This window comes from Notothenia rossii, assembly GCF_949606895.1.
Source record: "Notothenia rossii genome assembly, chromosome: 5".
NCBI classification, from domain to species: Eukaryota; Metazoa; Chordata; class Actinopteri; order Perciformes; family Nototheniidae; genus Notothenia; species Notothenia rossii.
Window position 1 is genome coordinate 68,115,849 of NC_136903.1, and position 13,774 is coordinate 68,129,622.

At 39.0% G+C, this 13,774-nt stretch overlaps 1 protein-coding gene across 1 annotated transcript in view; it reads right to left on the minus strand.

The window, feature by feature from the left end:
• Nucleotides 1-7,178, minus strand: part of eya2 (EYA transcriptional coactivator and phosphatase 2) — a 28,268-nt gene extending 21,090 nt beyond the window's left edge. Inside the window, exon 1 of the mRNA XM_079682089.1 lies at nucleotides 6,878-7,178. The gene's annotated coding sequence lies outside the window, so the exon portion shown is untranslated. The remainder of the gene's footprint in view (nucleotides 1-6,877) is intronic.
• Nucleotides 7,179-13,774: the final 6,596 nt, after the last annotated feature.

The following is a 13,774-nucleotide window of genomic DNA, read 5'->3' on the forward strand; positions in this document are numbered from 1 at the left end:
TCCTGTTTACATTAGTGAACAATTATTTAAATATCATGTACGTTTTCTGTGATGTATGTGTCTGGCGTAGACATGTGTTTACAGTGTCAATATGTGTGCTGTGTCAATGTCTAGTTTTGATACGACATGTGAGAGTCTGATCGGACACCACGGTGACCTTCACATGTTTTGACCTTTTATTGAAACATTGTGCTCCTCCGACAAGGTGACGTGCTGGTCTGTAATCATGCCATATGGGACCCCACCTGGAGCCCTCAATTTGGACAGTCTGCCAGAGAGCCTGGGGCAGAGTGGGGGTTGATTCACTGCTGCGGCCACTGATAAAAGACACAGAACAAGGGCCCAGTATTTTCAGTTTGTGGGGCACTTTGAAGGGCTTCATGGTGGAAATCTGTGCCATCTGCCAGCTACTGCCCTCTTTAACCACCTTTGGCCGACAGCAGTACAAGTGGAATTAGCGTTATACTAACATTTATTGTTAAACAAAGGCAGCACGTCTTCAGATAAATGAAAAGAAGAGGACTTATCAAGCAGAGGAAAATGTGGAAAACATGATCTAGTTGTTTTACTAGACAATTTCATTCAAATCTATTATGGCTCATGATAAAAGAAGAGAGCACGCCCCAAACTCTGCTCCCATAAGCCTGATTATCTTTCAAAACACTGACTGTATTTATAATTGCTCATTTGCCAAGTCACGTGCACAAAACATATTTATCCATCCATAAACAAACACATAGTAAACACACCACTCCTTGCTGTTTAAACTCTGATATGTTTCATCAATGCACAAGGATTTTATAATCAGTATTTTCATTCCTTTTTTGATATAATTCTAAACATTATTTTTTTTATTTATCTTAGGGATTAATTTGGTCTATTAAATGTTAGAAAATATTGTAAATTGTCCGTCGAATGTCAGGGTTTTGTGCAACCTAAAACCACAGGATATCAATTTACCTATATATATTTTTTATCAGTTAAGACAAAGTAGTAGATCCTCACAACTGAGAAGCTGGAAGAAGATCATTTTTGCCTTTTATGAAAAAATTATCAAAATAAATGTAGAATAATTTTCAACTACTTATTTTAAAGCTACAAAGAGCTTCAAAAATATTCTCAATTTCCATCCTGGCCAGCAAAATATTAATTATCCAACAAGCGGTCAATTTGACCATGTGTTCAATAAAATAAGGATATCAGTGAGAAATGTGTGAAGAAGTAAAAAATACTTTTCTTTTTGGTAAAGGATTGACTAACACGGGTAAATTAGATGTGCAGACACAGAGGCTCAGACATGCTGCTGGCCATCCACTAACAGATGTTCAGGATTGATAATCTCCACCCACCAAAACCTCAAAACCAGATAATTAGTTAAGAGGCAAACACATTCCAAGTGTGTGTCTGTGATCGTATAGGAGCGTACTATAGCCTTAAGTGTGTCATCACACTGGGATTAGGACTACTGTTTATGTTTTTTGTTTTCTTTGTACTTTTTCTGTTTTGATTTTATGTAAAGCGTCTTTGAGCATTAGGAAAAGCTCTATACAAATCCAATGTTGTATTATTATTATTATCACTGCCAGCAATGCCCTGTCTGCAGGAAAACAAATGATATAAGCTATATTCTAATTGAGGTATCTTTGATGTTAATATGTTAAATTATTTTGCTGCCAAATCAATTAACAGAACATTTGTGTTTACACACACACACACAGCGGTCCTTCTGCAAAGTAAAACCCAAGCAACAGTGCAATACTTTTGACGTTGGGAAACATGCTAATGTCAACAGTAACCAGTCATGTTTTCGATGACTCCACATCCCGAGTCAGACATTTGCTGAGACAGTTAAAAGCAAAAACACAGGAGTAAGATAATTCCGTGTTGCTGTCATCTGTTTACTATCAGAGGGACCCATCTCAATGAGGTTTCCCAGCAGCCACCATGCCACTAATACCAAAAATGAAGAAACTTGAGGAACCAGTTTAAAACCTACGCAAGCGATTAATCGCTTTACTGACTGGTTCTACTCTCACCGGAGTCTCTGCAACACTTTCCTCAAATAACCAAAAACACACACAGACCTTGCTTATACTAAAGTACTTTAAATTAAAAGTTAAGTCACATAATGACAGATGTATATGTCCTTTGAAAGAAACAGAAGTTATTATACAAGAGGCTCCAATTAATCTCTGGCAGCAGTGAACCTGTTGCCGACTCTGTCTGCACTCTGTAACTTTACCTCCCAGACTTGGTGGCCCTTCTTTTCCACTTGACTAACTCCCTGCAACAAGACTGCTTTAATGCCAGAAGCTAACCCCTTCTGTCCCTCAGTAATCAAAACCTCTTTATTCAACAATGCCAGCGTCTTAATCTGTGATATTCTCCAGCACAAATGCTCAACTTCCTTCTTTTTATGCTTACTCACTTGCCTTCACAGGCCATATCTCAGCACCCAAACGCTAATAATATCCCTAACAATTTTCCCCTAGTGATATTGCCAAATTCAAAAAGGACCACCTACCCCAAGGTCTAGACTCTGACTCCCCCAGAACCAGTGCCCCGGGACGCGGGTCAAAGTGGGGGACAGCTGGCAGACCTCCCAGCAGCCTGGAGGAGCGGGCTGACCTCAGTCAGATGGTGGTCTGGTACCCAGGTAAAAAACATCTGGTCCAATGATGGGAGGGTGGACGCACACACGCTCGCACACTCAAATCTGACACACGCCTGACTGCATGACTGCTCCTGCCTTCTCTAATGAACTCACACACACACACACACACACACACACACACACACACACACACACACACACACACACACACACACACACACACACACACACACACACACACACACACACACACACACACACACACACACACACACACACACACACACACACACACACACACACACACACACACACACACACACACACACACACACACACACACACACACACACACAGACTGGCTCCTTTATTAGTCATTAGAACAAAAAGCTTTGCCCTCCATCAGCCTCCTCAGCAAATGATGGCCGGTGGCCGCCGTAGTTGCTAACAGCTGGCCAGACAGAGCCCGCTGGTAGCTGAAGCTCGCAGCCGTTACAGACGGATTGAGGTCCAATTACTTCTATAATGGTAGATTTACAGTGGGAGTGTGAGACAGAGAAAGTGTAAAAAAAAATGAAAGCAACAGATTGATTTATGCCTCTTTTTTTTTTAGATAACAACGCCGGGTAAATAAGATGAGATATAATATGTTGGCATTAAAAGATGGAAAATGGTGGGGAAGAAAACTATATTCAGGAAAATATTCAATGTAAAAAATTCTCTATCCATTGGAAAGTACCCAAACCATTCTGAAAGCGCAGACAAATTAAATATTGTCACCGCAGGCTATACGCTGCGATGTGTGTGGCTTCTCTATTCTCAAGTAGAGATAAGGAGAGTGGAGATAGCCAGAGACAGCTGTTGTCTGCTGACAGCACAGACGCACACACACACCCACACACGCACCCACACACACACATTACCACAAGGCCTCCCTGGGTGCTCTTTGGGGCTTAAGGGAATTAAAAAGGGAGGGAAGGGTAGGAGAGGGGAAGACATTCAGAGGGAAGTGTGATCACTTTCGAGCCCCAAACTTTTGGAGAGACAACCCCTCAACCACTAGTGTCACCGGGACCCCCTTTCATTCATTCCTTTTTTTTTAGCTAAACATATTGATGCTTACATGCAGACTCTCCCACACACACACATTTCCGAGGTCTAACACAATAGACACAATACTGCAGAATGGATTCTACATAAAGCCTCTCACACACACACACATATAAATAATATAAATTCAACAGTCTTGGGATACATTTAAAAGCATATTCATATTCAGCATATTCAGTGACTCAGTAATTACATATTTGTTCGTCTTAATTGTATTGTCTTTGCATATCAGTATCACCTACTGTTGTTGCTTGAAATCTGTATGTAATAATAGACTTTTAGGAATAACAGCCGACAGAGTTTAGATTTTGTCAGGCCTTCTGTTTATGCAGACAGCTGCACATATCAGGCTACACTCAGCTGGCTGCTCGTGAAGTTGTTTAAAGTTCAGAAGCGTTCAATCCATGAAAACCCAGAAGCTTTTACTTTATTCCACAGTGACTTACTCAAACATAACTAAATAAATAAGTGGACAGTGACAGTAGTTGCTCAGTAATGGGGAATTCAATAAATTAAAGAAGAAAAGCACAAATAAACAAGTAAGGAAACATATGTCAAAAGGCAAACAAGTACAATATAATAATATATTGCTTACTTACATTTATACATTATTATTTTGGAAATGTTTTGTGGATTTTTCAACTGAGATTGTTGTAAAACTATATCTTGTTTCTCTTGTGTACCAGGATGAACTCTTATTAATGATATTCTGCACCTAAATCACCATATCATACATAAAGCACACAGTGTTGGAACAGTCACGGAAATATTTTTTCTTTCAAATTGGCAGGTTGACAGAGAAGATGTAAATTAAGTCAGCTTTGCTCTGTACGCTAAGGCAAAACACAAAGATGTGTGTGTGGCTGAATTTGGGGTGTCGTACAAAAAGAAAAAACAGCATCTAACTGAAAGATATTCAACAGACTCACTTCAGTTCAGCAAATAAAACTAAATGAATGTCATCCGTCCAGTTTTTAATACTAGGATAATTCATTTCTTAGACTAAGAGAATAGATTGAGTATACCTTGAGACTATTATGGGTCAACATGAGAGCCCTGGTGTAACCTTGAGTTCAAGTCAGCAAGGAGATTTGACTCCCAGAGAAAAAGAGAAAGGGAGAAGGAGAGAAAGAGAGATGAACAGAAGCTTAAAAAATGTCAAGAACTGTGCGGCTGCGAAGAAATATAATGACATTTGTGCAGATAAAGTCAGGAAGAGCAGAGCTTCCTATGAAAATATTTATCATTCCACAAACGTTTGGCTACAGAGGGGTTTGGAATTAATTTGTGTTTTCTTAAGAGGGGGTGCCTTGCGCTACAGGATGGGGAATTCTCCAAAGCCCGGGACCTTTTGGGCTGCTGCTTATTCACAATTTATTAGAGCTAGTAATAGGAACCATGAAGGAGCGAGAGGGCGAGAGACTGAGAGGGACCCTGCCTATCCTGGAGAGCGAGTCCAGAAATGGGGCCTAATGTTATTAAGAGACGAACCGCAGTGTTAAATCAAACACGCCCAAGAACACACCTTCCGTATGTGGTCGGAGCCCCCCCACACCCCTCTCCACCCCTCCAACAAGACCCCTGGATGCTATTTGTGGGGGTTAAAACGCAGGTATATAAAAAGAGATTTAAGGAGATTTATAATCTGTCTCTGACCTGAATCTGACACTATATCTCAAATAAAATAATCCTTTTTTGGTTGACAGTGACATATGTTCAGTTTACGCTGTGCAATTCTGAAAAGAGTGTGAAATTTTTTGGAGCTGGTATATGGCACTTTTCACACCACAATAGTTAAACTATGTTTGCCCTGCAGCAAGGATGTAAACCCTCCGGTGTCCATCTATGCAAAACCAATAGTTGGAATGATACTAATTAAAATGTGTTTTCTGAAAAAAAGGGATTTTTGTAATGGTTAAAAATGAATAATAAATAAAGAAGATTAAATGTGATGACACAATTGTTACCATATACTATACAACAAAATGTAATGTCAGATTTATTTTTCTTAAAATCTATTTATTTTCAAAAACTAAAGGGCCCCATGTAATCGTTGCTGAAAGACATGTTTAAAAGGGATTTAAATGGTTGGAACAACATTGAGTTCGTTTCTCGTCTGGAGCCATAAAGGGGTCCTTGAAAAATATGAATACCAGCCTTTGAAAAATGCTTAGCGAGGCTCCCCTAATTTAGTTAATGAGGGTCCCTGCATGGCGGCTGGGGGGGTGTCAGTGATTTCGGTGTAATCTTCTGTACTTAGGCCGAGCCAAAAGTGTTGCACCGATTCAACCAGCACCAAGAAAAACAAAGGAGCTCCATCTGAGAGAAGGTGCCTCACACACGATTCTCTTTTAAAGGCTCAGTGAAACACAAATGGCTGACATGTTGATGTTGGGATTATAAGGTTTTTCTGCTCTTATTAATGACTACAATAAACTGGGGTGAATAAAATAACTTTAATACTGAAGAAGAAAATAATTTACAATATCTTCAGTTACAAGCACAACTCTGAAAATTAAAATGTCCCATTTACTTTAACATTGGTCTACATTTGAATGCATTACAATATAGTTTGTCCATCTATTTAATTTGTATCCAATAGGCAATTGGTGTCTAAATAAGGATCATTTAATATTCAAGGATTAATTTACAATTTGTTAAATCCATGCATGTCTGGTAGTTGTTGTGGTCTCAAATCTTTTACATGTTGTAATGTATTTGTATGTATTGTAATGTAATATATGTAGCACACCATTTCAAATTATGTCATTATTATACAAGTCTTATTTGAAAATGTATTGGAAATGCCAAAGGGAGTAATTCAATTAAATTTGACATATTTTGATTTTGGTTTATTTTTCTATAAACGTACCATAATTGTACGTCCGTCTTAATCATAGATTTAATTAAAAAAAGACACACAGCAATTAGAAGCAATTGTCCTGGTTTTAAATGTTAATTACATGTAATGTTTATTTAAAGGATCTACTAAAATAAACACCAACAGAGCTGAAGAGCAGCGACAGAAGGATGAACTCGTAATGATATTTTATTAAATGATTTCTCCACAATAAAACCCCTCGAAATCGCGTACATTAGATGGCATGAACAAGATGAATTTATATAAAATATACCGAAGTATTTCACACTTACCATAATTCAGAGAGAAGATCGTGAAGTTGAAAAAATCCGAGTATCAATCAGAGCAGATGCCTCTCCATGCCCAAGAGACACTCGCAGACTTTTTTACAAGTGTCCCGGCAAAATAAGGGACAACGTGAGCGCTCGGGAGGACACGCAGCAGCTTAAAAAAAAAGTGGAAGAAAAAGAGGTAGAAGAAGCAGAAAAGGAGTCTCCAGGTGCTGACAGCTGACAGCTCTCTGCAGACACTCACTCACATCGATCTCACTCCTCTTCCTCTGCAGCTTCAGGAGCGTGTTTGCTTTCCCGGCGATGGGAAGTGATGTTAAGTAAATGGGAGAAGATTTCTGGTTCCTCCTCCTCTCGAGACCTGCGCGCGCTGCACGTAGCCCCATCGTATGTGTGTTTGCGTGCGTGTACGTGAGTGCGCGTGCCCTTATCTCAACCACTCCTCTCAATTATTCCCTCAGTAGAACTCAGCTTCTTCTTCGTCTCTTTAATCTCCCTTTTAAATCTTTGTTTGGTCAAGAGCTCGTCTTCGTTTGTTTACACAACGACCCGCACTCCATTGAGTCCTCCTCTCTGAAGCAGCGGACCCTCTGTATGCACTCCAGATAGGAGGATTTGTTAGTTTGTGCTAAATAACTGCAGGCTATTGACTGCTTTATAAAGAGTGTTTGTTATCTTTTACTGTGTGTAAGTGTGGATGTGTGGAGGAAGATCCACTATTTACATTCCTATCTAATTTAATATCCTACTTCACACTGTTTATTTAAACGATATAAAACTAACGTGGCAGGTGCAATTTCTCACCTTGAACAACTACAGCCACCTTTTGCAGAAATGTTTTACATTGCTCTCTTTTTTATAGACCCTTTTTTAAAGGCAGAAATACATTAAGTGCTGGGAGAAGTATTACACATACTTAAACTATAAGTAAACAAATAAGTAAATATACATAAAATAACACAAATTCATCAAAGCTGATTATGTATTAAAGATCAAAGTACTCAAAATGCAACCAAACCAACCTGTTGAGGATTGGGAAAATAGACCTTTTATATTATTGGTGAGTATTATAGGTAATTCATAAGTATATACGCAGTTTTAATGATGTAGCAGGTTGTAGCGACATATTTGAAAGATATGATGGTAGGACGTTTTTATGCATCATATTTGAAAAGCTGGTAATTCAATTCAAGTTTATTTATATAGCCCAAAATCAAAAATCCTATTTGTCTCAGAGGGCTTCACAAGTCAATATATATTTTTTATTTTATAAATCTAATAGTGTAAAATATTTCCCTGAATGTGCAATTCAAATGACTCAAAACCTAGACTAGAATAAACTGAACGTAATTTTCACTGCTGATTATTTTTTGAACCATTTTAGAAAGGTAGGCTATTAGATATCTCTTGAATATGGCAAAAAAAAAAGTAAGCTGGTTTAAATATTACAACACTGTAAAATACTCCATTATCAAGCTTCCTTATACATTTGCATGTGATGCTTTATTTAAATATAAATCAATATGTCTTTCAAAGCCCCCAAACCGTTCTGGAAGCTATAGCATTATATATAAACTGTACAATTTCTTTCTCATATAAAAAAAAAAAAAATGGCATTATAAAGCCATTTTTAGATTAATTCTTATATTTTCATTTTTAACCCATGGTTTAGGGCACATCACCTGCTCCTGGTTGTGTACATGGGAAATGTCAAAGACCTTTCAAGGTTACCAAAACAGGTCACGTGGATGTGTCGTCTTTACAACACCTGCTGAACTGAAGCAAAGCAATATTTGAGTTTTGTCTGCCTGAGAGTAAATCCCCCTTAAAAGGAGGAGGCACAATGCAGTTGTCTCATCCTCTGCCTGCCTGTTTGTTTAATAAAATGAGAATATGTGAGTGTTCTGCTTTATGTGTGCCCAACTTGTATGCCATTGTCTTCGTGTGTATTTTGTAACATGAGGAAGAGTGTCTCAGAGCGGCAGCAATGACTCAGGGGGAAACAGGTTCTCCTGAGCGGGGGGACAACAGGATGCCATTGCTGACACCATCTCTACACACGCAGTCATGGATATGTGAGGGCACCTGGGGGAGATTCTGGCTACTTTGCATCTGGGCTAGTGTTAGCATCCCTGACCTTTCAGAGTTAAGGAAAAGAACATCCTCGAGTGAAAAAGGGCTTTAAAAAAAAAATCCGGATAACAACATGTGTTCTGGGTGAAAAGATAAAGGCAGCATGAGAAAGATAGATGCAGGAACTAACCACATCTTGGATATAATATAAATCACAACAAGGCATACAAATACCTGTCAAACATCTATTAACTCCAGTGAGATAGATATCACGGGTACTAATTGTGAAGGCGATAACGAGAAAATAAATATTTAAATATAATACAAATGGAGGCAACTGGTTTTATCGCCTTGACCCAACTATCATCAATAATTACTTCCAAAATTACTTAAAGAAAGTCCCTAAACATGATGCAATGTTAGTTGTAACAGTAATAGGGACAACAATAAGGAAAACTACAGCACTTACTCAACAGCAAGGCTTGAAGCAATTCATTCTGGTCAATTGATGAAACTTTCATTGGGGAAACTGCCTTATGTGTAGTGAAAGTTATGAAAATAAGTTGTTGGTCTTTGAGTATGTAGGAATACAAAAACGTAATGTTGATCATTTTAAACCTGCATTCTGCAATTTATGTTTGACGATGATATTCAGGGCCATTGCAGGAAGTAGTGAGGTGTTACAATGGGGCGCCAATAAGTAGTCTGAGGTTCCCAAACGGGGTCGAATTGGCAAAAAAAACAATACAACAAGGTGCAATAAAAAAAAGTGTATTATTATAAAAACATATTGAATATGAACTTCTCTAAAGCTTAACATTGGACAAACTTACATTTTTGTATATTTCAATATCTTCTTATTCTATATATTATATCTTCTATATTTAGCGACATTTTATTTTTTCCCTGTGTTTTGGTTCATGTGCTGTAAAGTCGGAGTCAAATTGCAATTATCATTATAGATTAACTTAAATATATAGTTTTTTGCAATCTCACAGGTGCTCCACAGTCATTATCACCAAGAAGCACATGACACATGCACAAAGCTGCCATCAGTAAATGCGTTTTTTTTTGTTTTTGTTGTGGGTATTTTTAATATCAACAGCTGTGACCTTATGAACCCAGTTCCAGTGATATGATGAGTTATGATCACCGGAGGTGTTGCAAGCGCTCTTTCGAAAACAAATACCTAACATTTTACTTTTACCAATGAAACCATTTGATGAGAAGTGTAGTCGCATGATTATTTAAGGAACAATGTACAAACAAATATAACACATTATGGAAAAACACTTCTTATAATACAGCACCGAGGTACCAAATGACAACGAGTCTGGGAAGTACCGTGACCCAGACACGATGAACTAGTCTGCCTCAGGTTCAAACAGCAGGCGGGACGCCCAACTCCTTTCTTCCACAGGAATGTGCGGTGGAGAAATAAAAGCTGCCATTGTCTCCCTCTTCCTCTGATGGGCTCAGTGTGTCTGTCCCTTTGCCAGCTAGCGGTATCCGCTGACACACTGTTACTGTCACTATGTGTCATCAGTGTTCCTCCCGTCAGACTACAGGATAAATGTTGCCCCTGAGTTTGCTGGGGTACGTATTTATGTCAGGGAGGAAGTGTCAGCTTTGATTATTGAGAAAAATCTGTCATGGAGTGTAACTCGGCGAAGCGGTTCCAGGTTTTAAGTTTAACGTTTTGTTGTGTGGAACGTTGATGTGAATGTGACATAAGCATTATTATTCTCAAATTGAGGAATACTGAGAGTCTTGGAAAGCGGAAGGAGAGAGAATATAAACACAAGGAGCGAGTGAATGTAATATTATACTTTGCACGGCTTATGTGCAAGGAAGCAAGGGCCTTATAACCACCACATCTGCGTTTAGATGCTCCCTATTCATCCCCCCAAAAGCATAAACCATAGCTTGCCACACTGCAAAAGCTCCATAGCATCACTTCCAGGTTTAAAATCATATTACTCTCTCTGCAGAAAACCTAAAACAAATAAACCTGCAGCGTCATACTGTAGTCTCCTTCTCTCCATACAATTCCTCAACATCTGCTAACTTGGTCTTAAAGATAGGGAAAGTAATGCAATTTAGAAAAAATGTTTTTGGTCTATTTGTTGGAATACTCATTACATGCTGATAACAATCAATATATCAAATGCTCTGGGTTGACCTGCCTGTCTACCTGCACGCAACAGTAACAGTAACCATGTTTATTCATTATCAGGTTACGTTTACGTTCATAATGATAACTTTGGGGACTGGTCTTGGAGAGGAATGGACAGGCTTTCAGTGTTGCCAACTTGGCTACTCTTTGGCTAATGGCCACGTGAATGGCCACACGTTTAAATCCTTGTTTTGAGGGGATCTTGAAAGTCATTCTGGGAAATGTGTTTTTGACATACTGGCAGGCAAGTGCAGTTGTGGCACTAGGGATTGAGTTCTGCTAGAAAGAAACACAGTAGTACTGTTTTGTTGTCTGACCACGTCTGAAGGCCAAAGTGTTAACCCACCACACTCCAAGGTGGGTGACAAGCCTGAGGGGTGAGGCACCATTTTGTTTAATTAGAGGGAAAACTAAATGTATGTTAATTATTTTTTTCTATTGGAAGGCATTCAAAGTGGCAGAAATAGTTGGCCAACGGATGGGAAAAGGTGAGAAGAGTTTATTTAAACCTTACTTACTTTATCATGCCTGCATGCCTGGCTAATCATGTGTTTAGTGGGTGTGAACGTCAGTTGTTGGTTTAGAAAGAGAACCGCCTCCCCCAATACCGATGTTGGAAAGACGCGTGTGCGTTGTGAAGCTGTTCCATCAGACAAACAGTTCTGATGTTTATTTCTTTTCAATAAAACCTACATTTCTTAAAAGCAGAAGTTTGTAGTTCTCAAATACAAGTAGAGACGTTACCTTGAGAGTACAGGAGGCCGCTCTTCTAAGAAAGCATTCTTCCCTCCCTCTGTCTCTAATAAACACACCCAGCATCCCTCCATTCCTCCCCACTGGGACCAGTGATGGAGCAGCCCTCCCTCCCAGAGAGACAGCTCTCACCCAGCCTGCTTATGTGCTATGCGTGTTATTTAACTGACCCTGGCCTCCGACCGTACAGCGAGGAGGCCCATCAGGAACACACGCATGTGTAGGGAGGGGTTGTTTTCCAAATGTAATATATTACAGACCTCCATTGGATGAAAAAGTCCATAAATAAATAGAATAATTTGACTTTTTGGATCATCAAAAGTGATTTAACCTTCACTACCTTGCAGTGTGGGCGCACGAATGGTATCGATACCTATTCACTGAATAACAACTACATTTTCTGACAATATGACTCCTACATTTATTCAAATTGGTCATGTGAGAAACATCACTGATGCATCTCTATTCTTGTTGCTGTATTTTGAAGATAATTACAGATGTTCTTTTACATAACTTCAACATTCAAACTTGGTTAAATGAAATCTTCTCACACTCTAGACAGGATTCTATCCATGAAGAAATGCTTGTAATGTATGAATGCATATATGTCATATAGGTTTTACTCACATACTCCCCCTTTATAGCTGCTCTGCACCTCTCTGTGCCCTCCTCAGTGCCCCCCATGTCTCAGGAATGTGGGAATGATTGCCTTAATTTTATAAAGCGCACGGCTTCCTTTGGTTCAATTTTCACCAACACCATAAAAAAGAAGCAGTTGTAAGGTCAGCAAGAACCCATCTGGTTTTGCCATTGCCGCGGCTTTAATGACCAGGTAATAAAAGTTCAATTTGACAGAAATTACAACAGATGTTTCGGGCTGTATAAGCCTCAGACAGAGTTGGTTCCACAGCGGGATGAAACCTCACCCTGCAGGAGCTCCAGTGGTCTGATCCACTGTATAAAATGACTCACGTTTGTACAGCGAGAGGAATAACATTATGAAGTGTGGAAGGTTTCCAGCTTTATACATATTATTCATTAGTGGATGCTGGACTTCTTAGAGTCTCTGATGGTTGTTATAATTAGACAATGAAACATGGATGTAACAATGTAGGACTCTTAACTAAAACTTTTAACCCACAACTGGCAGATACAACACCATTATCTTCATAACACAATGTAATCATTTAAACAGTCCTTCAAGAAATTCCATCTTTCACTCCGGGAGGTAATGTCGTTTGTCGTTTTTCATCTTTTGTGTGATACTGTGAAGGGATTGAATAGCTTTGAGGTGTGGGCAGTTGGCCGGGTAAACAAGATATTGGATATTGCTACGTTTGGTTTTAAAAAATGGTCATACTTTATGCCACGCTTCTCTGAAATGCTTTAATAGATAATGCTTTAAATATATCTTCATCTAAGGTTTTTCTTTTTTTTGTTTCCATCATGCCAATTATTCTTCAGCTAAAGAACAGCAGGCTGGAACATGACCATTTTAACTGCATCAATTTATTATATAGCACCCAATGATGACTATTGTGATCCCATTAGTTGTAATTTAATCTCATTTATATTTTTCTGTTTATTTACCCTGAAGGTACGAGAAGACAGTGAGATTCATCTTCTGCTCCAGCCCCTGGGTGAACTGTTGAACCGTGAGAAAGTGTTTGGTCTACGAACACCTTTCTCACCAAGCCCAAGAACTGCAACACACAACATAAACTTTAAAAAGAATGTTTCAGCGGAAACGTGAACTAGAACATCCTCAGGGCAGGTATTCATCTGACTCTTCTGTATATTTTCCCATGCGTACAAACACAACAGTGGCTGTGTCAACCTGTGTGAAAATAGCGTACATTTCTAGTCTATGTATTACACGGTACAGTATGTGAGTCAAC